This window comes from Vicugna pacos, chromosome 13 (genome assembly GCF_048564905.1).
Source record: "Vicugna pacos chromosome 13, VicPac4, whole genome shotgun sequence".
Lineage (NCBI taxonomy): Eukaryota > Metazoa > Chordata > Mammalia > Artiodactyla > Camelidae > Vicugna > Vicugna pacos.
Genome location: NC_132999.1, coordinates 58,811,264 through 58,836,540, shown reverse-complemented (window position 1 = coordinate 58,836,540; position 25,277 = coordinate 58,811,264). Strand labels below are relative to the sequence as shown.

The 25,277-nt window shown below is 46.2% G+C and overlaps 1 long non-coding RNA gene across 3 annotated transcripts; it reads left to right on the top strand.

Annotated features, from left to right (window-relative positions):
* Positions 1–369: 369 nt before the first annotated feature.
* Positions 370–20,856, top strand: LOC140700983 (uncharacterized). Of its 3 annotated transcripts, none has more exons than XR_012079752.1 (3): positions 370–592; positions 14,527–14,607; positions 19,470–20,856. It is a non-coding gene; the product is annotated as an uncharacterized lncRNA (long non-coding RNA). The 3 variants fall into 3 exon arrangements; XR_012079753.1 differs by lacking the exons at positions 370–592; positions 14,527–14,607 and adding an exon at positions 17,221–17,378 and having other exon boundaries at positions 19,470–19,838; positions 20,467–20,856; XR_012079751.1 differs by lacking the exons at positions 370–592; positions 14,527–14,607 and adding an exon at positions 17,221–17,378.
* Positions 20,857–25,277: the final 4,421 nt, after the last annotated feature.

The following is a 25,277-nucleotide window of genomic DNA, read 5'->3' as shown; positions in this document are numbered from 1 at the left end:
CTTTGCCCAAGATCACGCTTCCCTTTCAGAGGCCCCCAGGAGCACCCCATTCGCGGGCTGAGATTGTTACCCTTCCTCTGTGGAGGGATGATGCTATTTCCAAAAGTAAAACCAGGGTTCACTCAGCAAATGTTTACTGAGCACCTACTTTGTGTCGGACCCTCCCTGATCCAGGCGACACTGTGGAGAGGCCCTCGTGGGGCCGGACAGTGAGAGAGAAACAAACGAGTCGGGTAATTTGACATCGTGAGAGTGCAGGGCGACGGAACCGAGAATGACCCGGTGCTGCTTCAGTTCCTCCAATCAGAGGAAGCCTCTCCCAGAAGGCAGAGTCTGAGCCGGGGCTCACCCGATGAGGACCAGCCGACCCTACAGAGGCCGGGAAACTGCGCTCTAAGCTGCCAGGAACAGGGGGAGGCAGGCGAGGCTCTTGCCTTGGGCTCCATTTAAAGGGGCACCCAAACCCCCAGCAATCAAGATCAATATTTCTGTGCAATATTAAAAAATCAGTATTAATGTAAAAAAAAATCTAAGATGAACAATATATCCAATATACCAACGTTTATCTAAAAGCAGGTTCCCACAGGGCCAGGTAAGTTGTGCAAAAGCGAAGTATGGTCTTGTCTATTTAAAATTTTGATACGTTGTGCTTTTTTTTTATTTTTTCAATTTTGTTTTTTATTTTAGTGTAGTTAATTTATAATGTTACTTTCAGGTGTACAGCAAAGCAATTCAGTTATACATATACATGCATAAATATATTTTTCAGATTCTTTGCCTTTATATGTTATTAAAAGAAATTAAATATAGTTCCCTGTGCTGTACAGTAGGTCTTTGTTGTTTATTTATTTTATATATAGTCATGTGTATCTGTTAATTTCAAACTCCTAATTTATCCCTCCCCCACTGCCCTTTCCCCTTTGGTGACCATAGTTTGTTTTCTATGTTTGTGAGTCTATTTTTGGTTTGTAAATAAGATTTGTATCATTTTTTTTAGATTCCACATATAAGTGATGTCATACGATGTTTGTCTTTGACTTAACTTCACTTGGCATGATCATCTTTAAGTCCATCCATGTTGCTGCAAATGGCGTTATTTCATTCTTTTTTAATGGCTGAGTAGTAGTCAATTGTTGATATGTTGTTCTTCACAGATACTTTTGACATTCATTTTGATTCCTTAAAATATTGCACCAAAGTATTATTTGTCTTGGTTACCGAGTGTTTTGATGCCTCTTAATTTTGCACCCACGGTAAGTGCTCGCTCACCTCCCCCTGGTTCCAGCTCTGTCAAGTCTAAGCAGGCTTGTGGAGAAACAGGAACTCTCATTCTCTGCTGGGGTGAATGCAAAATGGTACAGCCGCTTTGGAAGACGGTTTGAAAGTTGCTTGCAAAGCTAAATATACTCTTACCGTATGATCCAGCAGCTGCATTCCTTGGTATTTACCCAAATGAATTGAAAACTTATGTCCACCCCAAACTCAGTGCATGATGTTTACAACATCTTTGTTCATAATTGCAAACTTGGAAGCAAGCAACATATTTTTCATGGTGAATGGATAAATAATACATCTAGACAACAGAATATTATTCAGTTCTAAGAAGAAATGAGCTTTCAAGGCATGAAAGGACACGAGGAACCTTAAATGCATATCACTAAGTGAAAGAGGCCAGTCTGGAATGTCCACATGCTGTATGATTCCAGCTATCTGCCATTCTGGAAAAGGCAAAACTATGGAGACGGTGAAAAGACTAGGGGCTGGCAGCAACTGAGGGGAAGGAGGGATGACTAGGGACAGCACAGAGGACTTTTAGGGCAGCGGAACTACTTGATGTCATGGCGGATATATGTCACTATACAAAACCCAGAGAAAGGACACCACCAAGAATGAACCCTAGTGTAAAGCAGAGACTCTGGGTGATAAAGATATTTCAGTGCAAGTTCATTTGTTATAACAAAGGTACCACTGTGGGCAGCACTGTATGCAATAGCCAAGACATAGAACCAACCTAAATGTCAACATATGACTGGATAAAGAAAGTGTGGTATATTTATACAACAAAATACTACTCAGCCATAAAGAAGACTAAAATAATACCATTTACAGCAACATGGATGGACCTAGAGACTGTCATTCTAAGTGAAGTAAGCCAGAAAGAGAAAGAAATACATATGATATCATTCATATGTGGAATCTAAAAAAAAAAAAGAGGAAACTATGAACTCATCTACAAAACAGAAACAGACTTGAAGACTTAGTGAACAATCTTATGGTTACTGGAGAAAGGGGGTGGAAGGGGATAAATTTGAGAGTTTGAGATTTACAAATGTTAGCCACTATGTATAAAAATAGATTTTAAAAAGTTTCTTTTATATAGCACAGGGAACTATATTCAATATCTTGTAATAACCTTTAATGGAAACAATATGAAAACGAATATATGTATGTTTATGCCTGACTGGGACATTGTGCTGTACACCAGAGATTGACATGTTGTAATTTACAGTACTTCAGTTTAAAAATAAGGTACCTCTATGGTTTGGGATATTGATAGTGGTAGAGGTTGTGCACGTGTGGATAAAGGGGATATACAGGAACTGTCTGTACTTTCTGTTCAATTTTGCTGTGAACCTAAAACTGCTCTAAAAAAACGAAGCTTATTAATTAAAAAGTAATGGGAAGAGATTACACAGGGTTGCTTCCTTATAAAAGATTTGAGTTCCCTAAGGTCAAGGTTTCTAAACTGTGAATGCAAATCTGCTATATTCACACCATCAACCTGGAACTTCAGAGGCAAGGAGAATCAGTGCTAAGATGAAGCTCATTCTGTGTGCTGTGCTATAAGTAATAAAAGTTTTTGCATCTGAGCAAGGTATCTCATGTTTTCTGACAGTATCCATGAAATGGGGACAGGCTAATTTGTTAGTTTCCAAGCAGGATAAAATCTCAGACCTATACACAGTTCTTGATATGCCCTCTACATTTTTCCTTCACCATCTGGAAAAATGGTAAGGTTTGTCAGTAGAGAACGCTGGAGGAATATTTAAAAAAGGATGGGTCTCTCTTCCCAGTTCTGACGTGCTCCTCTGGCCACCCTTGCAGTTCATGGATTCTCCTGCGGGGTGCAGTTTCTCCAGCATATGAGTCCTGCTGTGAATGGCTGCTCCAGTGCTGGGCTCCCACAGTACTCAGCAAACGGACAGCAGCTCCCTTGGTACCAGTGAGGCATTTTTGCAGCAGAATGCTACTAACAAGGCATTTTCCCATGACTGACTTCCTTCGCACTCCTTCCAGTTAGCTGTGGCCATGGCCCTAAAATAAGGTCTGGATCTTGCCTTGGGAGTTGTGGCTGTTCATTACGTCTGTGATTCTTGTCTCTGTCTCCTGGTCGGACCCTGACTAATGCAGCATATGAGGTACTTGCCACGTTCTGCTCAGAGGATCTAATCAGCACAGTGTCATCAGCGTAGTGGACCAGTGTGACGTTGGGTGGAATGCCATAATCGTGATCTCTACCACCATACACTTCCTGCAAAGGTAGGAGAATTGGTAAAGCCCTGAAAGGAGACTATAAAGTATACTGTTGACCCTCCCAGGTAAAGGCAAATGGCTCTGAAATTCCATACAAAGTGCTATGGGGAAAAAGGCATCACTCAGATCAGCAGCTGCACGCCAAGTGCTGGGAGCTGTGTTTGTGGGCTCCAGTAAAGGCATACAGCTGGCCGAGCAGCTGCAGTTGGAGTCACTGCATGCGTAAGTTGAGGATCATCCTTTTTCCAAGACCCGCCTGATGTCTGCGCATTCCGAGCTGGCCGCTTTAACTGGGGGTGTGATAGGTGCTTTGCTCACATCTTTTATGATGGCAGTAATCTCTGTGGGTCCCTGTGGGATGTGGTTTTCTATCTGGGTGTGGAGGGGAAGACCCAGGTCTTCCAGTTAGCCCTTCTGGCCCCCTGACCCTCCTCTCTGTGGTCAGAGAGCCAGTGTGGGAACGTTGCCAGTTTCCAAGGATGCCCATTCCAATCATACATTCAGGAACCAAGGATACAAGTGCCTGAGTCTGTGGACCGATGGGCCCCTCTGAGAGCTGGACTTGAGGCAAGACTTCTCCCGTCGTCTGACCGCAGTGAGCCTGCACTTTGACTGGGGGACCAAAGAAGTGCTGTTGGTCCAGATGGGGCAGCACCGGGGTCAGTTACGAGGCAGAAAGAGAAGGGAGAATGATGGGCAAGAGCCTTTATTGTGGTTTCCATGGCAAGGAACAGGGGAGGCAGGGCGAGGAAGCTTAGCGTTGGCTACTCTGAATGATTTCGGTGGGCTCTGCCCTTAGTCGTCTGGCACCCGGCCCTGGGGGTGATTAGGGCAGGCGGATGGTGGCCCAGAGCGTGACAGCTGGTCAGAGGAAGTGGTTGGGGGTGTGGGCTCCGGATGGGCTGGTTTACATTTGAAAAGTTTACTCACAGATGAGTTTAGTGTCTTTAGGGATTGGCTAACCCCGGGAAGGGGAGTCCCTTTTGGGACAGCAGGGTCCTAAATGTCAAAGCTGTATCAGAATACAGAAAATTAAAAAACAAAAACAAAAACACGGTTAATACAGGAGCAACCATGAAGCAATGCCTTAACCTGAGAAGATCAGGTCAATGGGACAGGAGAGATGAGTATGTGGTGGGTGGATGCCTTGCACCCCAGGGTTTGTTCCTTCTCACCCAGGCTGAACTGGCACCCAGGCCAGCTCTCCAATCTCTGATTTTGCAACTGAGAGAAGAGCCGCAGGGTACCAGGTGCGACGTCTCCCAGGTTCCCCAGTCTCCCAGGAGCCCAGCCAGGGTATGGGCTTGTCAGCCAGAAGGGCCCCCTGTGGCCATCTCCTGACCAGGGCGGTGGGATTCAGCACTGCCTCCCCTGGGACCCGGGGCCAGGGCCCCACTCCTTCAGGGCCAGGGCCTCCCCAGGTATAGACCTGACACTTAACGTGAGGACACTTCGAATTTGCCAGAGCCTCTGCCAGCAGGGGAGACACAGGCCCTGGAGCTACCCTGCAACATATAAGGTCACGGGCCTGCAGGGCAGAGAGTCACGCTAAGTCTTCTCTGGGTGACAGGTCTACCTCAGCTCACTGTCAAGAAACAAGAGCACATTCATCCTTCATCCAGTAAACATTCATCAGGCACCTGTCCTTTACAGAGCTCTCTGCTGAACGCAGGGCCCAGGGAGGGGTAATCTGGAAATAAGTGGCAGGAAGGCCGAGGCCTTGCCCGCCCAATCCTGGGACAAGACTCAGGAAATCATCTGTCCTCAGGACAACCTGAGAAAGAAAGTGCAAAATTGGACCATTTCCAGTATTTTTTTTGAAGTACAGTCAATTACAATGGGTCCACTTCTGGTGCACAGCACAATGTCCCAGCCATGCATATACATACGTATATTCATTTTCATATTTTTTTCCATTAAAAGTTATTACAAGATATTGAACATAGTTCCCAATATTTTAAAATAAAAATCCTGGAGCCAAGGTCAGTGCTGAATACAGTCCTACAGTTTCCAGGTTACGAAGGTAGAACAGTCGAGTTTTATATCATTCAGCAAATATATATGGAGCCCAGACTCTGGGCCAGGCCCTGCTCGAGGTTCTGGGGATACGGTGATGAATGAAAAGGACAGAAGTCTCCCCTGGGGTTTACCTGCTGGTGGGTAGATGGACAACCAAAGAGCTTACCCAGCAGCCCACTAGAACAGATGTGTGCTGGGTGGGGCAGGGCGCTGTGGAGAAGAAGAGACAAGTAGGGGGTGTAAATACCTCGCCCGGGACAGCCTTGATGAAAGGAGGCCCTTCAAGCAATGGCTGGAGGAGGTGAGGGAGTGAATGAGGCACATGAGCGTCTTGGGGGAAGGGTGGTCCAGAGGGGAACCCTTCTGACAAGGAGGCCAACATGGCCACAACAGAGCAGACAAGGGACAGGGAAGGAATGGCGAGAGGGTGGGGAATCGTGCAGGGCCCTGAGGATATTCTAAGGCCTTTGGTGTCTCCTTGAATGAGCTGCGAAGCCACCAGTATAGACACACCAACTCGGGTCAACTCCTTGTGCATGGCCTTTGAGCAGATGACTCTGCAGAATAATGGAATGATCTCCCTCATTCTGTCTCAGCCACGGCTGGCAACAGAGCTCATCAACTGATTTCCGTGGGGCATTTGTGGCCACCAGGTCCCAGTCGCACCTTTTCCATCTTCAGGAATCACATTACCGTGGGCTTACGTGGACTTGTAGCGTTGAGCATGGTCTCTGTCACATTTGGAGGGTGCCATGCTCAGTTCCTTCCAGGAACACGGCGGATATTCAAGAAATTACGGGAAAGGCCACTATCCGTTGCGGAGGGCATGCTATGGTAATTTCCATAAATAAATCTATTTCATCCACCTGCAAACCCTTCGAGGTGCATCTAATTTTTCCTTTTGTTGATGAAGCAACTGGGATGAAGGGTGTCACTGATTTAGCCACAGCCACACAGCTTCAGGCAGAAGTGGGAGTTGAATACAGGTCTTTCCATCTGCAAATTCTCTGCTGCGAAGGACCTGAGTCAAGGGCAAATCCACTGGGCTGTGCCGCGGACAATGTGGGCAGGAAGGGGTCCGTGAAGGCAAAAGTGCTGAGGGTCCCTGAAAGTCATCGTGCGGCCGCGGGTCTAGAGAAACAGTGGCCTTCCCCAAACGTTTGTTGAATGAACGGATAAAGAAATAAATGAAGACACCAAAGTGCCTTGGAAGTGAGGTACTGGATAGTTAGAATTGAGCTGAGAGCCAGCGTAGAATCAGGGCTGAGTGGGTCAAGGTGGTTTTGTACAGAGGCCAAGAGGAAATTCTATCCAATAAGAGGGACTCACTCCCTTTTCCTCCTTGTGCACATCTACCTTACTTCTTAGAGCTTTATGAGCGGCTTCTGATAATCACGTGCAAGCAGGGAAAACCAGCTGAAGGCACGTCCGAAATGGCAGCTTTATGTGTGCAAAGCCCTCGTGTGAGACAGGCGGCAACTCTGGGCAGCACCAGCTGGGTGGCAAGCATGGCTTCATCCAGCAATCAATCAGTGTTCTCTCTCTCCATCCCCCTTTCAAATGGGGACATATTTTTGAAAAGCTGGGAATTCGCTCTGTGCCAAGATTTGTCCATTTTGTACATGACAGCGTGGAAATAAAGACGGACCCTCAACTACACCCGTGAGGCTGTTCCCACCCAAGGTCACGTCCCCTAGCACCAGCGAAGCATCCTCTTCAGTCCTGGAGGAAGCAGGGTATTCCAGAGACTGGGTAAGGCGCTTCCCTTGCTCAGCTTCATATAGGAAGAGCCTCAATTGCTGGCACGTAGGAGGTACTCAATAAGTACTTGTCTGATGGATGAGTAAGAGATTGAATGAGCAGCATCTCCTCCCAGCCTATCCTCTTCACTGTCCATTGACTCAATTCCTCCACGGAATCAGGCCAACTAGAATTATTTACCAGCAGGTCCAGAATTCCTTATCTGCAATTTCAATATCCAGACAGTTGGGATATCTGAGAATTTTTTCACAGTTTGTTTGGCGGTCCTATCTGACCTGAGCTCATTCGTTGGCATATTCAGATTTAAATTGGGATGAAGGTACTCATTGCCCTTATTGTTCACTTATGTGAATGTTCATAGATTTGCTGCAGAAATATTAATGTGTGTAATAGTGGAGTTACTTTCCTGTGTCCTGCTAGAATGGTACATACTCTACGGTTTAGGCACCACTCAATTTATCTCATTATAGCTATTAAATGATCAGAAACACAGGAAATCACAATGGGATGTCACTCTACTCCCATCAGATTGGCTAAAATAAAAAATAACGTTAACATCAAATGTCGGCAAGGAAGCAGAGACACTGAATCGCTCATTCGTTGCTGGTAGAAGTGTCAAATGGTACAGCCACTTTGGAATATCTAACAATAGAGGTGGGCAGAAATATATAGCTTTAAACATATACCTATAAAAACCTGGATTTGCTGAACAGAGTCAGCATTTGATGATCTTGGCTTTTAGATCTTTCTTTCCCCTGTCCCCGCCAGCAATTAGCATAGTTTCTTTTAAATTCTCGTCAGCTCATTAACCTTTGTTTTAACAACCAAGCTCCAAGCAACTCGAGCAAAAGGCTCTGTCTTACGAGTAGTACCTTTTCTCTTTACCAAGCTCCAGCTCCCCATCAGTCTCTATTATAACCATTGTATGTGGTCTGATGTTAATCCTGCTCTCTTATTAATGAAGGCAGTGGAGCCATGAAGGTGTAAAATGCCCTCTGTAAGAGGAAGCCCGGACCAGGGACTACTCAGATGCTTATGCCAAAAAATCAGAGATAGAAAATAAATATAAGCTTTGACATGAGAATGAAATCATTTGTTTTTGCCCTCTTTTCAACCATACAAATATGTATGGAATGGCTGTGGCATGTCAGGTACTGTCCTGGTTCTGGGATATAGGGCTGAGTAAAACCAGACTGAGTCTGTTGATCATCCTTTGCTTTCCAGATGTTCACCGCGAGCTGTGTGCTTATTTGCCTAAGGCGTGTGACTCTGTACTTCTGTTGACTGGGACAGAGAGTGAGAGAAAGAGCGAGCGAGCAGTGGGTGAGATGCTGGTGGACAAGGAATGGGTTGGGGGAAGAAGGGGCCAGGGTCTTCTCTGAGTTCCACGCTGAGCTGAACTGACTTGCATACCCTGGCGTCAACCAACAGCAGCAGACCGAGTTGTCCAGAAAAGGAGGAAATTTGGAAGGAATAGTTAGGTCAATTCAGAAAAAGAAGAGTGAAGAGGAGGAATTTTCTCTACCTGACAGTAACAACTTACTATAACGCAAAGGAACAGTCACGCAAGCGGCACGCTACCAGGGTAGGAACTGACAAACAGACCTGCGGGGCGGAGCAAAGGGCTCGGAAACGGACCTGGCAGGTGATCGCGGTCCCCGATACGTGATTGATAGGTACCCCACATCCATGAGGAAAAGATGGCTTGCTGAAGAGATGGTGTTGGCATTCCATTCACCTTAAGGGGAGAAATAAAGGTCGGCTGCTGCATAATACTATAAACACTTTGTGTAGAGATGGAATCCAGATGGCCTAAGAACCCAAGTAGGAGAAGTAAAACTATAAATCTACTAGAAGAAAATGTAGAAGGAGATTTCTGTGGCATTGCATTGGCAAACAACTTCTGAAATGAAACACAAAAAGCATAGTCCATGAGGTGAAAAATGGTATGGATCGGCTACACAAAAATTAAGAAGTTCTGCTCAAAAGAGACACCGTAGAAAAGTCATCAGAAGATGAGAGTCTCAGAGAAAAAAACATGTGATGTCGGAAAGTAACAAGAGATGCCCAGAATACATAAGAGATTCCTGAGACGCAACAGAAAAGACAGAACACACCTGCCTTAAAGTGGATAAAGGATGTCAACAGGCAGCTCACAGAATGGGAAATAAAAGTGCTATGTGTGTATGAAAAAAATGTTCAAATCCACTATAAATAAAAAAGTCAATTAAAACAATAGTCAGATGCACCTTTATAATCTATCAGATTGGCAAGAATGAGGAAGAGGCATGGGGAAGTGGAAGTCATTGCTTGTTGCTGCCTGGGATGCTGCAAGCATTTGGAAGATTGTGGCAGTATTTAGTCAGTTACACGGGTCCTAACCACCCACCCCTGGGTGGGTATTCCAGATAAACTGTCACCCAGTGCTGTGATGGAACACGTATGCAGGCATGCATCAGAGTGTGTACACAGACACTCTGTTTCCATCACTAGGGAAATAATACTGTTCAATAACTACAAAGAACACACAAAAGTATACACAGCAGCATAGGTCTTACGAACTCAGTGAGGGTGGAAAAATATAACAATGAAAACAATGACATAAAATTTATGCCAGTTAAAAAATACACTCATGCAAACAATACATGTTTCATAGTATATATACTATGTGTACATATTCATGGACATACATCACACATCCTTGGGTGGTGCTACGGGAGAGGAAATAGGAATGGGGATTTGATGTAAAAGGGAATAATCAAGTAAAACAAGAGTCACCCGCACAAGGATTGATGATGGTTTGCCATGAACGTGAACTCCAGTTCAAAACGCTCACTGGATGTAACAAGCAGGAAGCAGAGGTCGGCCAGGGGCACGGGGCTCTGAGCAGGCTGCCCAGACTTGGATGGGAGCCTGGAGCAGGTGAATGGGATTGCATCAGGATGAGGGCATCGATCAGGGGTTCTCAGAAACTGCTTGGTCCAACTTCCTTATTTCCAGGGAGGCATCTCTGATCGAGCGAGTTAACATCATCAAACGGATAACTGGCAATGATGAGACAGGCGAATAATTCTCCAAGGAATATAAACAAAGCAGCCAACAGTACCATTGAAATAACAGGCGTGTAGAGGCAGAACACCTTTGCTGACTTAATGTGATGTGCCGCAGTGGAACATCATGGCCACACTATCCGTGTAGGGCAGGGTTCAAGTCCTGGGTCTACTGTGAAACACAGGTGGTCCTGGGCAATGATCTACTTGGCTCAACTCAGTTGATTACCTGTCACACACCAGGTATTGCCCTGCCATGTGGGACACACCTTGAATGTTTCTGAATGAAACAGACCAAAAACACCTTCCCCTCTGCTGGTGTGGTTGAGACGACCCGAGGGCTTCCAACAGACGGAGAGTATCTGGAACCAACATACGTGCTCACTTCATCAGGGAGACATGGGAGCAAGTACACTTAGCCACAGCAGTGGCTCACCTAGTTGCCTACTGAGTAGCTATGAATTTTATTTGCATTCTTTGGGGACAATGCCTAGGGCCAGAATGGGGCTATCCTGGGGATCACCAGGGAGTGGCCAATTTAGAGATGGCTGTCCATGCAGACATGACATGCTCATGACTTCTGACTTAATCTTTCCATCACTTTCTCTCTATAAGTGGTACTCTTCTTTGTTTCATTAACTATTCTGTTCGCCCACTCTATTTTTAATATGGTTTGCAATTATTACCTTGTGCCTATCTGACCGCATGATATAATTTCTTCTGTCTCCAAACTCTCCGTTCACTCGTGGTCTATATTTGACCCTCCCTATGTGTTCTGTCTGTGTCTTGAGCTATCAGCTTACTTTACTTCTATGCCTAACACTTCTTACGAGTTTCACTCATCCTGTTTTTCTTTTTCTTTTCTTTTTTTTTTCAGGATTAGAATTGAATATTCTTAAATAATACGGCACACACCCATTTCCTCAGGTGGCTTCATTCCCATCTTTAAAATGAGTAGGATGTTTTGCCCCATTTGCCTCTCAGGAATGCATCTTCAGGTATTTTCAAGAACCGTATGATGGGAAATCATTAAAATGTGAGTGGGTCAGGAGAAGTGGAGGGAGAGCTACTCAATGGTTGCTGTAAGTTTTGTGATACATGAACTGTGGTGGTTTGCTGGAAAGTGATGAACTTGGCTTTGGACTCAGATTTGAATTGACTTGGATTGAAACAAAATTGAGTTTGAATTGAACTGAATTAAAATCCCAGCTCTATTTCTACCTGCTGTATTTCTGAATATGGACTAATTGCTTAATTAAATGCAGCTTCTGTGTCTTCATCCATAAAATTGGAACTAATAGTGTTTCTGTTTCTGGAACTCTCCCTGCCCAACATTCAGGGGCTCTTTGGGACCGAGGATAACATATCAGAGACAGAGGCTGTAGAATCTGAAGAGACTGGAGCACAGGATGGTTTCAAAGAAATAGACTTCACACTGATTTCGTGCACGTTGGCTCCAGAGTTTTTGCAAGTCCATTTCCTCCCATTTCCGCCAGCACTTGTATCCTGCGAAACATACAACCAAAGCAACAAGGGAATGAGTTTTCCATATTACTCTTGCTAAAAAATGAATAGGCAAAACCTCAGTTACCTAGAGTCATGAGACCAGAACGAGGAGCTCTCCCACCCTGTGAGGATAGCAGAGCAGGAAGACGAAAGACTTCTTTTCTATCCTGGCAACAACAGCCAGTGAAAACCCACGGGCTCTTTGCTTACAACAGCCCTTCCAACTTTCCTTCCCCCTCTATAAAAGAGTTCTCCTTCCCTTGCTGTGTGGACATTTTAATGTGGTTCACCATGATTGAAGACCCCACATTGCAATTCTTTGCTAATCCTGGAAAGAAAACATATTTGCTGGAAAAATAACTGGCAGTCTATTTATATTATATCAACTCCCTTATCCCAGGTCATTATTCACTCACCTATTAATGATTATTTATTGAGCATCAACAGTATTTTCTAGACACTAGGAACACCATGGTGAGTGAAAGAGACATGGGTCCTTGCTGGAACTGCAGTTTCCTTGGGGAGACAGATAATAAGCAGAAAAAACAAATAAATATAATTCCAAATTCTAAAGTGATTGGAAAGGGAAGAGTAGGGAACCATGACTGAGAATAATAAACAGGGGTTGATGTAGATGCATTTGGCAACTAGAATCTAATGGTCCAGGAATGGCTTGGATGTGAGGGCTTCATGAACAGGAAAGGTCATGGAGAACCCTAGGGATTTTGGCAGAAGTGATGGCAGTGCAGTTTGCTAAGATGGGAAAGAAGTGGGACATGAAAGGTCGTGTCAAGAGGGAAGTTGGATGTTTGAGTCTGAAACACCGTCGAGAGTTCAGAAATGAAAATATAAATGCCCATGGGTGGTACTTACAGCCAAATGGGGTGGAGAGTGTTGGGGAAGAGAAGAGAAGAAAAGGAGTTCTAAGACTGATCCCAAAGCCCAGTGTTTGGAAGAAAGATTGAGCAGGAAGAAGAGGCAGACGAGCCTATCCTTTGACAGCCCATGGTTTCCAAGACCAGCAAATAGGTCTTGGCTAGAATCCCCTGGCCCGGGCCACAGATAAAAATCAATGTTGCATAGGTTCTGCAAATCATATGAAATAACACATGTTCCTCTCAAGAAATTCATTAAGTTCAAAATGTGGGCAAGATAATAGAAAACAGATGGTTTAGGACAAATAGCAAACTCAGACTCGTTTACCTTTGGCTACAGTAAGGTACCAGCACAGATGAGTGAAGGAGGAAGTCGATTCAGAACCTCCCTCCAGTTCTTCCATCTTCAAGCTGGGGGACACAAGGCGTTTAATTCTAGCTCACTGATGCGTCCTCTTTATGTTTCTCAAGCAGTAATGCTCATAATAAATGATGCTGTGAGGATAGACCAAATCATGAAAGTTCTCGGTTCAGTGCCTGGCCCACTGAAGGAAGTCCATGGAGGTCTGAGCTTTAACTCTTCCAATGCAGGATAAAAATGGTTCTGGTGGTTGGGAGTATTAGTGAGAAGAGAGTTGATTATGTTGAGCATTGGTTTTTTTGCCTGTGGTGCAGGATGAAGCCAAAGGGCCCCGCCTCCTCTAAGCCTTTGGTTGACAATCTTGATGATGAAAGAGAGATTGTCACCATTAGCTTGGGTTAGAGGCTTGCTTCTCAAAAGGTGACCAGCAGCGCTAGCACAGCTGGGAGCTTGTCAGAAATGTAAACTCTCAGCCCCCTGGCAGACCTACTGGGTCAGAATGTGCATTTTAACCAGATCCCCACGTGATTCATGTGCTCATGAAGCTGGAGTAGCATCACCCTAGGAGGAGAAGAACGGCTCTGAAGTCAGGTGGGTCTGGGTGAATCCTGAATCTCTTGATTCAACTGTCTGACTTTGAGCAAGTTATTTATCTGCTGCCAGCCTCAGTTTTCTCATCTCTGAAAGGGGGCAAATTATACTCTTTTCTCGGCTTAGTCTTTTTTTTTTTTTTAAATTCTGGTAAAATGTACATCACCCAAAAACTTACCATTTTAAATTGTACGATTCAAGGACATTAAGTACATTCGCAGTGTTGTGTGCCAATCACTACTATTTAGTTCCAGAACATTTTCTTCACCCCAAAAGGAAATCTTTTACCAATTAAACAATCAGTTCTCATTTTGTCCTCCCAGTCCCTGGCAACTACATTTTCTTTCTGTGTCTATGAATTTACTCATTCTGGATATTTCATGTAATATATAGCCTTGGTTGTCTGGCTTTTTTCAGCATAGTTTTTTTTTTTTAAACTTGTTATTGGAGTAGATGTTACCTAGAGAAAAGTGTATAAATTCTATGTGTACAGCTCAATGAATTTTCACACCAATTATATCCAGGTAACCATGACCCAGATTTAAAAAAAACAGCCTTTTTAGTATCCCAGAAGCCTCTCTCCTGCCCTCTTCCTGTTACCATGTCATAGTTTAGATTCACTTTGCCTGTTTTTTAAAAAATTATATTGGTGAGATCCTTCTACGTTGTCATGTAGGTGAAGCTTGTTTATTCTGTCACGTAGCTCTTCATCGCATAAATAAAGGATCTTTTATTCATCCATTCTACTTTTGATGGATGTCTGGATTGTTTCCAGTTTGGGGCTATTGTGAATAGTACCGCCATAAACAATTTTGTCCGTGTCTTTTAGACGCATGCTCATGAACTTCTGTTGGTGACATTCCAAGGAGTGGAATCACTGGATCAGAGCGTATGCATGTGTTCAGATCTAGTAAGTACTTCCAAATAGTTTTCCAAAGCGGTTGTGCCAATTTACCAGCAGCGTATGAAAGTTTGGGATGCTCCACGTCGTTTCCAAGACTTGGTTTTGGTACCTTTCTTCCCCCATCTGACGGGTGTGTAGTAACATCCTATTGGACTTTATTTTGCAATCCCTGATGACGAATGAAATGGCACCTTGTCACAGCCGTTGGGTGCTTGTCACCTTGCTTATTAGCCATTCGGATATTACCTTTTGTGAAGGGCCTATCATGTCTTTTGCTCATTTTTCTGTTAGATTCTTGGTCTTCTTGCCTTTCTGGTGCTCCTTACGGGCACACCTTGTTCATTGTGCTTTGCAGACATTGCATGTTTTTCAGATTGAAGGTTTGTAGCAACCCTGCATCGAGAAATCCTATTGGTGCCATTTTCCCAACAGTATTTGCTCACTTCGTGTCTCTGCGTCACATGTTGGTAATTCTCACAGTATTTCAAACCATCCACCAGATAAAAAAGATTGCTAATTGCTGTAGGCTCAGAGGATGGTTAGCATTTTGTTAGCACTAAAGTATTTTTTAAATTAAGTTATGCACATTTTTTTTGACATAACACCATTGCACACTTAACAGAATATAGTACAGTGTGAACATAACTTTTATATGCACTGGGAAACTAAACAATTTGTGTGACTCGCTTTCTTGCAACATTCGCTTTATTGCAGTGGTCTGGAACAGAATATGCAGCCGCCAAGGTATGCCTGTATATGTTCTTGTGCAAACAAATAAAGGAAACCTCATGTAGATGAAGCCAGGGAGCCCTGAAGGGAGCGCTCTCATGCATGCATCTCTCACCGCAGCTAACAGACCCCAGCAGGAGGGAAAGATTTCCTTTTGACCCATTAACAGGCTTGTCACTCTCTGCAGCCAATGAAGAACCCCATAGCGCTCCCAGTTTCCTCCTTTCCTCCTCAAAAGCCAGCCCGCTTCCTCTGTTCTCTGGGCTTGCCTATATCATTTGCCATAGTTTGCTTGTCCCAAATTGCATCTCTCTCCTGTTCCTGAATAAACTCATTTTACTGGTAAAATAATGGCTCTTTTGTCTTTTAGAGGTCAAGACTCTGAATGTGATTCAGCTGTTGAAAAATACGTGTTGCAGAAATACGTCTTCTGCTCTGTGGGTTGCTCCTTTCCTCTTAATGATGTCTTTTGAGAACAGAAGCCCTCAACCTTAATATAGTCCAGTTTATCAGTTCTCCCTCAGTTTTGGTTAGTGCTTTTAGTGTCCTCTAAGAAATCGTCGCCTACTCCAAGGTGATCGAGATGCAAGAAAGTCTACACACAGACAGAGACACGTTTTGCCAAATCTGGCTCCAAACTGGAGCCACATGGAGGAGGAGGAGGAGCTGGCCTCCGCTGCCAAGGGCACCTCAAGGGTATGTGCCCCACGACGTTAACAGAGGCTGGGTGACTAGGGAAATTCTTGAGCCCGTTTTAGAGAGCAACAGATAAGCTAACAGCTTGTTACAACCCCTCTGCTTGTAAGCTACCTTCACTGACTCAGCTCGCTTTTGTTCTTTTTCTCCCTCTTTAATTCCCACCCTCCAAGCTTCACAAGTCCTGTAGCACAAGACTCCTTAACCGTCCCTGCAGATCGCACCTCCGAGAACGGGCTGCTGTAGCAACAGGGGCTTAAGCTGGTTTTCAGCAACCTGCTGCCAGCTCTTGTCCAGATCCACCCAGCTGAGGCTGGTTGGGATCACCGACCCTAAGCCTGGGTCTGTGCAGGTGTCTGACCTTCTGACCTCCGAGGACCAGAGGCTGCACCTAAGATCCTGCTCAGTGCTTCCGGTTTGAACACGCGTTCTGTGAAGAAGCATGTAGCTCAGGCACGCCTGCGCAGAACGCGACCCCCGCATCCTCTCCCCACTTCCAAGCACCATTCCCCACGCCTGTGACCACCCTATACTCCCCACCCATAAACATCCCAAGCTCCCCGCCCTTGGGGAAGCAGATCTGAGGCTTGTTCGCCCATCTGCTCATGACTGCCCTGTGAATAAACTCTTTCTCTGCTGCACGCTTCAGTGTTTCAGCATCTGGCTTGCTGTGCATTCGGCAAATGAACCTGGTTCGGTAACAGAGGCATGCTGGCGTCCGCTCCAGATTTAATTCATGGGCTCTCTGCGCTCTGGCCCCTCACCCCGTAGCGCTTGGGTGTTGCCCTTCAGATTTGCCTGCATCAGAGAAGGAGACTCAAAGGGTCAGTTCACCTGACGAATCTCCCGCAGTCTCACTGCGTAGCCCGGCCCTCCTGCCCCCGCAGACCCTCGGGTTGTCCCCCTCCCAGCACTGTCCTTCAGAACCCTTTGCTTGTGGCTCCGTTTGGCGCCAGGGGCTTCCGCCTGGGAGTGTCTGCCTCTGTTTCTTCAAGTCCAGGGATGTGTTTTCAGGAAACCAACTATTCTCAGCTCATATTTCCCCTAAGATGTACTCCCCTCCCACCCCCATCTCTTCTCCCCTCACCTTCCTCCCCCTACTCGTCGTAGCTCATTTGAACTTTCCTAAGACATCAAGAGCCCTTTCACAATGTAATGCTTACCTGAAACTCTTCTCTTCGTTTTCAGGGCACCGTCTAAAGACTTTGTAGAATTGTCTCCTTTCTCAAGATAAGGATTACCTGCCTGGTGGTTGCCAGAGGTGGAGGGTGGGCAAAATGGGTGAAGGCGGTCAGCTTCCTGTTATAAGACAAAACTCCTGGCAACATAAGTGTAGAACAAGAGGGCGAGAGGTAACAATACTGTGTTGTGTATTTGAAAGTTTGTATAGCAAAAAGTTCTTACAGATATATTTCTTGCAACTGCAACAGCAAATCTCATGTGCCTATTTCTCAAAGTCGAAGGGGTTTGAATGGGTTAGCTGCTCCCTCCCCTGTGGTGGGGTGAATACCCTCCCACTCTCAAAAGGATGTTCATATCTTAACCCCCAGAACCTGTAAGTGTATTACCTTACATGGCAAAAGGGACTTTGCTGGTGTGATTAAATTAAGGGTTTTCAGGTGAGGAGAGGATGCTGGCGTGATTAAATTAAGGATTTTCAGGTGAGGAGAGTATCCTGGATTATCCAGACGGGCCCCAATGTAGTCGTAAAGGTCCTTATAAGGGGGAGGCAGGAGGATGAGACTCAGAGAAGGAGATGGGATGATGGAAGAAGTCAGAGTGAAGCCAAGAAGGGATCATAAGCCAAGGAATGCAGGTGGCCTCTAGAACAGGGAAGGAAATGGAAGGCAGCCCTGCGGACACTTTGATTTCAGAACTTCTGACCTCCAGGACTGTGAGCCAATAGATTAGTGTTGTTTTAAGCCCCTAAGTTTGTAGCAATTTGTTACGCAGCATTAGGTAACTAGTACATCATCCTTCCTTCCTCCATGTGCGCTCAAGACTAATTGAGAACCAGAATAGGAGTCAAGGAGCTGGAGGTAAAAACATCCTTGTGCTGGGTAGCTCTCCCCCGTCCTCCAACTGCTCTGTGCCCTGGGACGCTGAGCTGTGTGGATGCCTCAACAGCATCCTTTGCCCTCTGCTTTCCTGAGGGCCTGGGCCGAGGGGAACTTCGCATGGGAGCTTAGGGAGGAAGGAGAGAGACAGTCCCTCTGGGATTGCTGTGGGTAGGTGAGTGCCTCAGCTCAGCTCCTGACCAGGACCCTGCCTACACAGCCTGGGGCTCCATGTACTTCTCCCCCTCCAGGGATAGGATTGAGCCCTGCTGTTACCACCTGTGCTGTCTCATGGGGTCTTTGCACAGTTTCTCAGCGAGCCCTCTGAAGTCACTCTGATATGTGGGCTGCAGTAACAAAACTACCATGGACTGCGTGCCTGATAGATAGCAGACATTTAGTTCTCACAGTTCTGGAGGCTGGAAGTCCAAAATCTAGGTGTCAGGAGATTCCATGTCTGGTGAGAACCCACTTTCTGCCTCACAGATGGCGGCCTTTTTGCTGTGTCCTCATTTGGCAGAAGGGGTGAGGGAGCTCTCCGGAGTCTTTTTTTTTTTTTTTTACTTTTTTTTTTTTGTGGGGGGAGGGAGGTAATTAGGTTTGGTTGTTTGTTTGTTTTGGAGGAAGTACTGGGGATTGAACCCAGGACCTTGTGCGTGCCAGGCATGCACTCTACCACTTGAGCTATACCCTCCCCCCTCTGGAGTCTTTTATAAGGGCGCTAAACCCATTCGTGAGGGCTCTGTCCTCGTGACCTAATCACCTCCCAGAGGGCTCACTCCAAATACCGTAACCCCTGCGGATTAGGATCCACATACACGTTTTTCCGTAGCATGAGTACGCCATCTCTTTCCTTCTGGGACCCTGACTGATACATCACCTTTCTGTCTGATAGAGCTGATTATCCGAGCATGTGGTTTAGGTGTGTGGGCAGGTGTGCTGCCTGATATTAGGAACTGGGTCCCGGGCAGCACTGGGCACACACACACCTCTCTCTGTAGGCACCTTGTCACAGAGACCAGAATGTCCCTTCTCTGCAGGCAGACAGATCCCACAGCAAGATGAGCACACCCCATTCCTTGTCTCAAGATCTCCACCGGGAAAATCTACTTCTCTTCCCCTTGGAGGAATGAGTGTAGAAGTCGAGGGAACATGGAGTGTTACTCTTCTAGGGAGCCCTTTACTCAGGGGAAAGATGTACCCCAAGTACTTCCTCGCTTCTGCCTTTGGGCAAGCTGGTTTAAGACAGGAAACCTTACGTTTAAAGGGATACTATTCGATATTGACAATCATGGGTTGAATTGCATCCTCCTAAACTCATATGTTGAAAATAACCCTTAGTACCTCAGGCTGTGAGCTTATTTAGAAATGGATTTTTTTTTGCAGAGCTAATCAAGGTAAAATGAGGTCATCAGAGTGGATCCGAATCTGATGTGACTGCTGTTCTTATGGAGAAGGGAAATTTGGGCACAGAGTCGTGCATAGAAGGAGGACCATGTGAAGAGACACAGGGTGAAGACAGCCATCTACAAGCCAAGGAGAGAGGCCCGGAGCAGACCCTTCCCTCACAGCCCTCAGAGGAAACCAGCCCTGCTGGCACCTTAATTCTGGACTTCCAGCCCCCAGAACTGTGAGACAGTGAATTGTTGGCTAAGCCACCCAGTCTGTGGTGCGTTGTCACGGCGACCCCAGCAAGCCGACGCAGGTGGCTTCCACCATAAATGTCAGTTCTGTGCCAAGTAACCTTGCGACAAAGTACGTAAAGGAAAAGACTGCTAGAAGTTCCTTAACGAAGGCGCAGGAGGACTGAGGGACCCTGACAGGGTGTAGAGCAAGTCTATTGGACCGGGGGCCGTGGACTCCTGGGCAGTTGGTTGGGCTTCAGGTTGTCTGGACGTCATGGTCAAATAAGTATTTCTCAGGCCAGATGCTGGCACTCAGCACCCTTCCCGCCCTTCTGTGCTCTTTCCTGTGTTCAGGGGCTAGAAACAGGACAGTAGCATTTCCCAGTCTCTCTTACCACCAACAGTCCAGTTTGCCCACGAGAAAGCTTCCTATAAGGTTTGGAAGGCGCCTAGAAACCGAAGCCGTTCTTCTCAGTGGAAGCTGAGCATGGGCACGTGGGCATGAGGACGTGGGAGACTCCAAGTTTTCCCGTGACTCCAGGTGTCCTCCAGTCGGCCACTTCCACGTTGTAGAAACCAACAGCCGAGGCTCCCTGCAACACCTGCTGTTTACAGAAAGCCTGCCCCTTCCCTAACCTTTGCTCCCCGGACATTTCCCAAGATTTCCAGTTCCCGGTCATTTCCTGCTTAGGGGAAGGAAGGCTGTGTGGTGGGAAAGTCCTGTGAATTTACCAAGCTCCATTTTGTTTTCATCCTAGGTCCGTGGAAGGTTTGCATTTCCCAGGGTCACATGCATTTGTGTGAAGCCACACGAATGCATTCTGGCCATTGGAGTGGATTTCCAGGCCTGACCCTTAAATTCTCCTCCGTGTGTTCCCTCATGAGGATTCTTTTCCTCAGCTTCCTGACGAGCTATAGAGCATGCCGTGGAGGGTGCAGCAGTGTGAGGTCCCGGGGGAAGGCAGACAGATGGATGGAAGGAACTTGGATCCTACAATCGCCACACGATATGGTTGTTCACCACACACCCAAATGTTTATGCTGTGAAAGGGAAATAAGTATTCTATCCAGATCTGAGATATGAGGGTCATTTGTTGTAGCAGCTAGTATTACTCATCCTAACTAATATATCTAGAAAAAAAATGGTACTAGATTTATACTTCTGTATCCCCTCATTCTCTTTGTCCTTTTGTATGCTTTCCAGACAAAAAAGGGGAAAAAATACTGAAACTACACTGCCATGCTCATGCCATAAGTTTTGCATCTGTATTTGTCGGTCATGCAGATGTTTTAATGTTTATAAACCTCAATGGTAACAGACTTTCCAATCCCTCTCTTAGTGATCAGTCTCTTTGTAGTTTCCATTTTGGGGTGAAATTCAGGCATTTATATATTGACAGGGAAATCCTCCATGTTCAAAATCATTGCCACACAGTTTCATATCCCATAAAGGGAACTTTCTAAGCATAATGAAAGAATAGATGACAGATTTCACTGCATAAAAATTATGAACATCAATGCAGAAAAACAACAAAGTTAAAAGACAAAAACCGCTGGAAAAAAATGTTTTCAAGAACAAAGCAAAGGTTTTACTATATAAAGAGCATCTGTAAGTTAATGTGGAAATTTAAGCATATATTATGAACACACAAAGTCAATTCAAATGAATCCATAAGAGAAGAAAGTCAAATAATGGATAAAATACAAAACAACGTTCTACTTCATTAGATTCAAAGGAAGTGCAAACTAAAACAACACTGAGAGATAACTTTAAAAAGACATCAAAGCTGGCCAAACTTCAACAGTGGTAATATTCAGTGTTGGCAAGAGGAGAGGAAAAATCACCTAGGGGTCTAGTTTGGGTCGGAGTGTAAATTGAAACAACTTCCCTGAAGGTAACTTGTTAGTTATGTATCAAAAGCCGGCAAATGTTTTTACGTTTGACCCATCAATTCCACATTTAGAGATTTGTCCCACAGAAATAATTGAGAGTTATGGAAAGCCTTATGAAACACCAGAGACAATGCAGATGTCCAACAACAGGGGATTGGTGAACTAAATTATAGCACATACAGATGGTGGAGTGACGAACTATTCTATAGTCACTGAAAAATATGTCATCGAATTGTATTTACTGGCATGGAAAATTATTGAGTGAAAAGAACAGGTTACAAAGGGCATAGCCTATATGCTCCTGTTTAAACACACACACACACAGACATACACACACAGACGCACATACACAGACACACACAGACACACACACACAGACACACACGCAGACACACACAGAGACACACAGACAGACACACACAGACACACACACAGACACACAAAGACACAGACACACACACACAGACACACACACAGACACACACACACAGACACACACACAGACACACAAAGACACAGACACACACACACACAGACACACACACAGACACACACACACACAGACACACACACAGACACACACACAGACACACAAAGACACAGACACACACAGACACACAGACACACACACAGACACACACATACACAGACACACACACAGACACACACACACAGACACACACATACACAGACACACACACACACACACACCCTGGGTTGGATCCAGGTTTTGTGGGGCTTATACACTTTTGAGAGTTTTCTTCAAGAAAAGAAGTGCAAAATTATGACTGCAATTTAGGTTTTAAAGTGTGTGTGTATTTAGAACGAGAAGAGAAAGCATAGCAAACTACAAATTTTAAAAAGCTGAATATACCACAAACATCACAAAAATTCCAGATAGTTTCATTTAAATGCCTGACCAGCTCTCTCCTACAGGCGAGGGACCTGAAGCTTAAGCTTCATTAGCATGGAAAAAAAGTCAGGATGGTGATACACCAGAATGAAAGCGTATTACTTAGGTAATTAAAAAACGGAGATATTTAAAAATCAGTAAGTCTGAATACCTGATGGACTATTTGTTTCCATTGCTGTAAAATAAACCTTAACCCTAACACAGATTTGTCACCCGGCCGCAGTTACGCAATGAGCTGGGAGTTGCTGCTGAGTTTGTTTCCTGTCCAGTCAAGTTTCTGCAGGGGCTGGATGGGAGCCCGGTCGAGATGTAGTAAGCAAGCTTTGCTGAGACTTTCCTTTGTTCATTGACGTTCCGGCATTGCTCAAAATAAGGGGCCTGAGAAGAGCCTTGCTTGGTTGTGAGGTCTCCCTACAACTTCTTTTTTTAAAACAAGGTTTTTGGAGGGAGGTAGTTAGGTTTTAAAATTTTACTTATGTATTTCTTTTAATGGAGGCACTGGGGATTGACCCAGGACCTCCTGCACGCCAAGCCATGCTCTACCACTGAGCTGTTGCCCTCCCCACTACAAGGTCTGGAAGCGAGCAGCGTAGCCTCGCCGGGGCTGAGTTTCCTTGTCCATAAAATGGGGACAAGAATAGGCTCTACCGAAAGGGCTGATGGGAGAGCGAAGCGGATTAGCACGTGCAGAGGGTCTGGCTCAGCACCGGGCATGGCGCAGGGACCTCGGCTTTACTGGACGGGCAAAGGAACCGCCAGCAGAGAGGGTGATCACGCTGGCCGGTACTGTTGGGCTAGTTCAGGGGCAGGGCAGCAAGAGCTCCCAGGGGTCTGCCAGTGGAGAGTCAGATCCTGGAGAGTCAGGATCGGAGACTTTACTGGGAGGGAGTCCGGTGTCTTGTAGTCAAGGGCTAGAAGCACAGGGAAATAAGCAAGAGTCATGCAGAATTCAGGTGAATTTAGACTTTGGGGTTGCAGAAGTTTTCCGCAGCTTTCCTGCTGCCACCATGGCAATGCCACTCAGGGGAGGCTAGCAGCCTTGACAAACGATCCTGCGTCTCAGTAGCTTACCACCACGAACCTGGGTGCCTCCGTCAGGCAACCCCTGACAGGCTGGGTCACCCTCCTGGCATCTCACACCTCCAAGACTGTCAGGGGATCCAAGCCCCGTCACGGTGAGGCTTAGCCACGAGGAGTCCCTCCCTGCTGGAGAGAGGGAGCACGGAGGGTCACGTGGCCCTCTGCCCCCCTGCCCGGAGGGGGCGGTAGCACTGTCCTTCACACCCCCTAGCCAGAACACATCGTGTGGTCCCTCCAGAGGCAGCAGGGGCTAGAAAGTGTTGTCACCTGTGTACCTGTGATGTGTACCCACGAGGAATGTGAAGGGGTCTGGGGAAGACGTAGAAGTGTCTCAGCCTCGCTCACGGACGTCTGTTAAGTGCCCCCACATCCAGGCTCATGCTAGGCGCTTACAGACACCGTGCCTTTGACGCACCCGACAGCCCCACGGGGGCACTATTACTACTCTCACCGCCTTACAGATTTGAAAACCGAGGCTTAGAGAGTAACTTGCTCATGGGCAGCACGCGGGCATTCGGCAGAGCCAGGATTCAAATCCAAGTCTTGCTAATGCAGGGTTTTTCAACCTCAGCACCATTGACACTCTGGACCAGACGACTCCTTGTCGTGGGGGCCATTCTGTGCGCCGTGGGGTGTTTCCCATCATCTCTGGCATCGATCCAAGAGCTGCCAGCGCCAGTCCCTGCCCCTCACGGAGCTGTGACAACCAGATATCTCCAGGCATTGTCAGATGTGTCCTGGGGAGCAGAATCCCCCCCATCTGAGAACTGCTGCTCTGACGCCGGAGCAGGGCAGGGGGAGAGAGGACAGACACCATCATTTTTACTGCAGATGGGAGACTTCGTTTTTAGGGGAGATTTTGAACACTGATGTCAATCTTTCCCGACCCGGAAAGGCAGGTGAGCTCAGTTTGGGTTTTTTGTTTCTGCTTTATGATGAAAAAGACAAAGACTGTTTATTCATTCCTGCATCCAATAGAATTTGCTGAGCACTCACTCAGTACTGAACCCTGATCTAGCCTTTGAGGATAAAGAAAGGACAAACGAAAAATTCCCGTGCTCACAGAGGTTACTTTTGAGACAATAAACAAAAAAGTGAAGCATGTGGTGTCTCCGGTAACGGTAAAAGCCACAGGGACAGAGTTAGCCGGTGGGGTGTGGTGTGCGTAGGAGGGCAGGCGGGGAGTTACAATGTGAAATAAGGTGGCCAGGGACAGCCTCACTCAGAAGGGGACACTTAAGCAGAGACCTGTAGTAGGGGAGGAGTTGAGGCCAGCTGAAGTCCGAGGGAAGAATGTTGCCCAGGGATCAGTCAGTGCCAAGGCCCTGGGGCCTCCTGGACAGGTTGAGGATCAGTCAGTGCAGCCAGAGTGGAATTAGGAGGTGGTGATGAGGTCAGAGGGCAGGTGGAAGGGGGCAGTGTTTGTAATGTCCATGGTGACTTATCCAAAGCCATTTCTAGGAGCGATGCCAGGATTCAAGCTGGGACTTCAGAGCCCTCCTTTCTAGCTGGGTCAGGTTGCATGAGGCATGTCTCTGCACGGGCCCTGTCCTAGAACCAGGTCCTCACCTGAGTCTGTGACTCACCTGGCTGGACCAATGCTTGCAGGACATGGGGCGGTGGTGAGGGCCGGTTGTGATGTATAAGAGGAGGAGGTCTGCTGGCTCCCAACCGTGTCCTAAA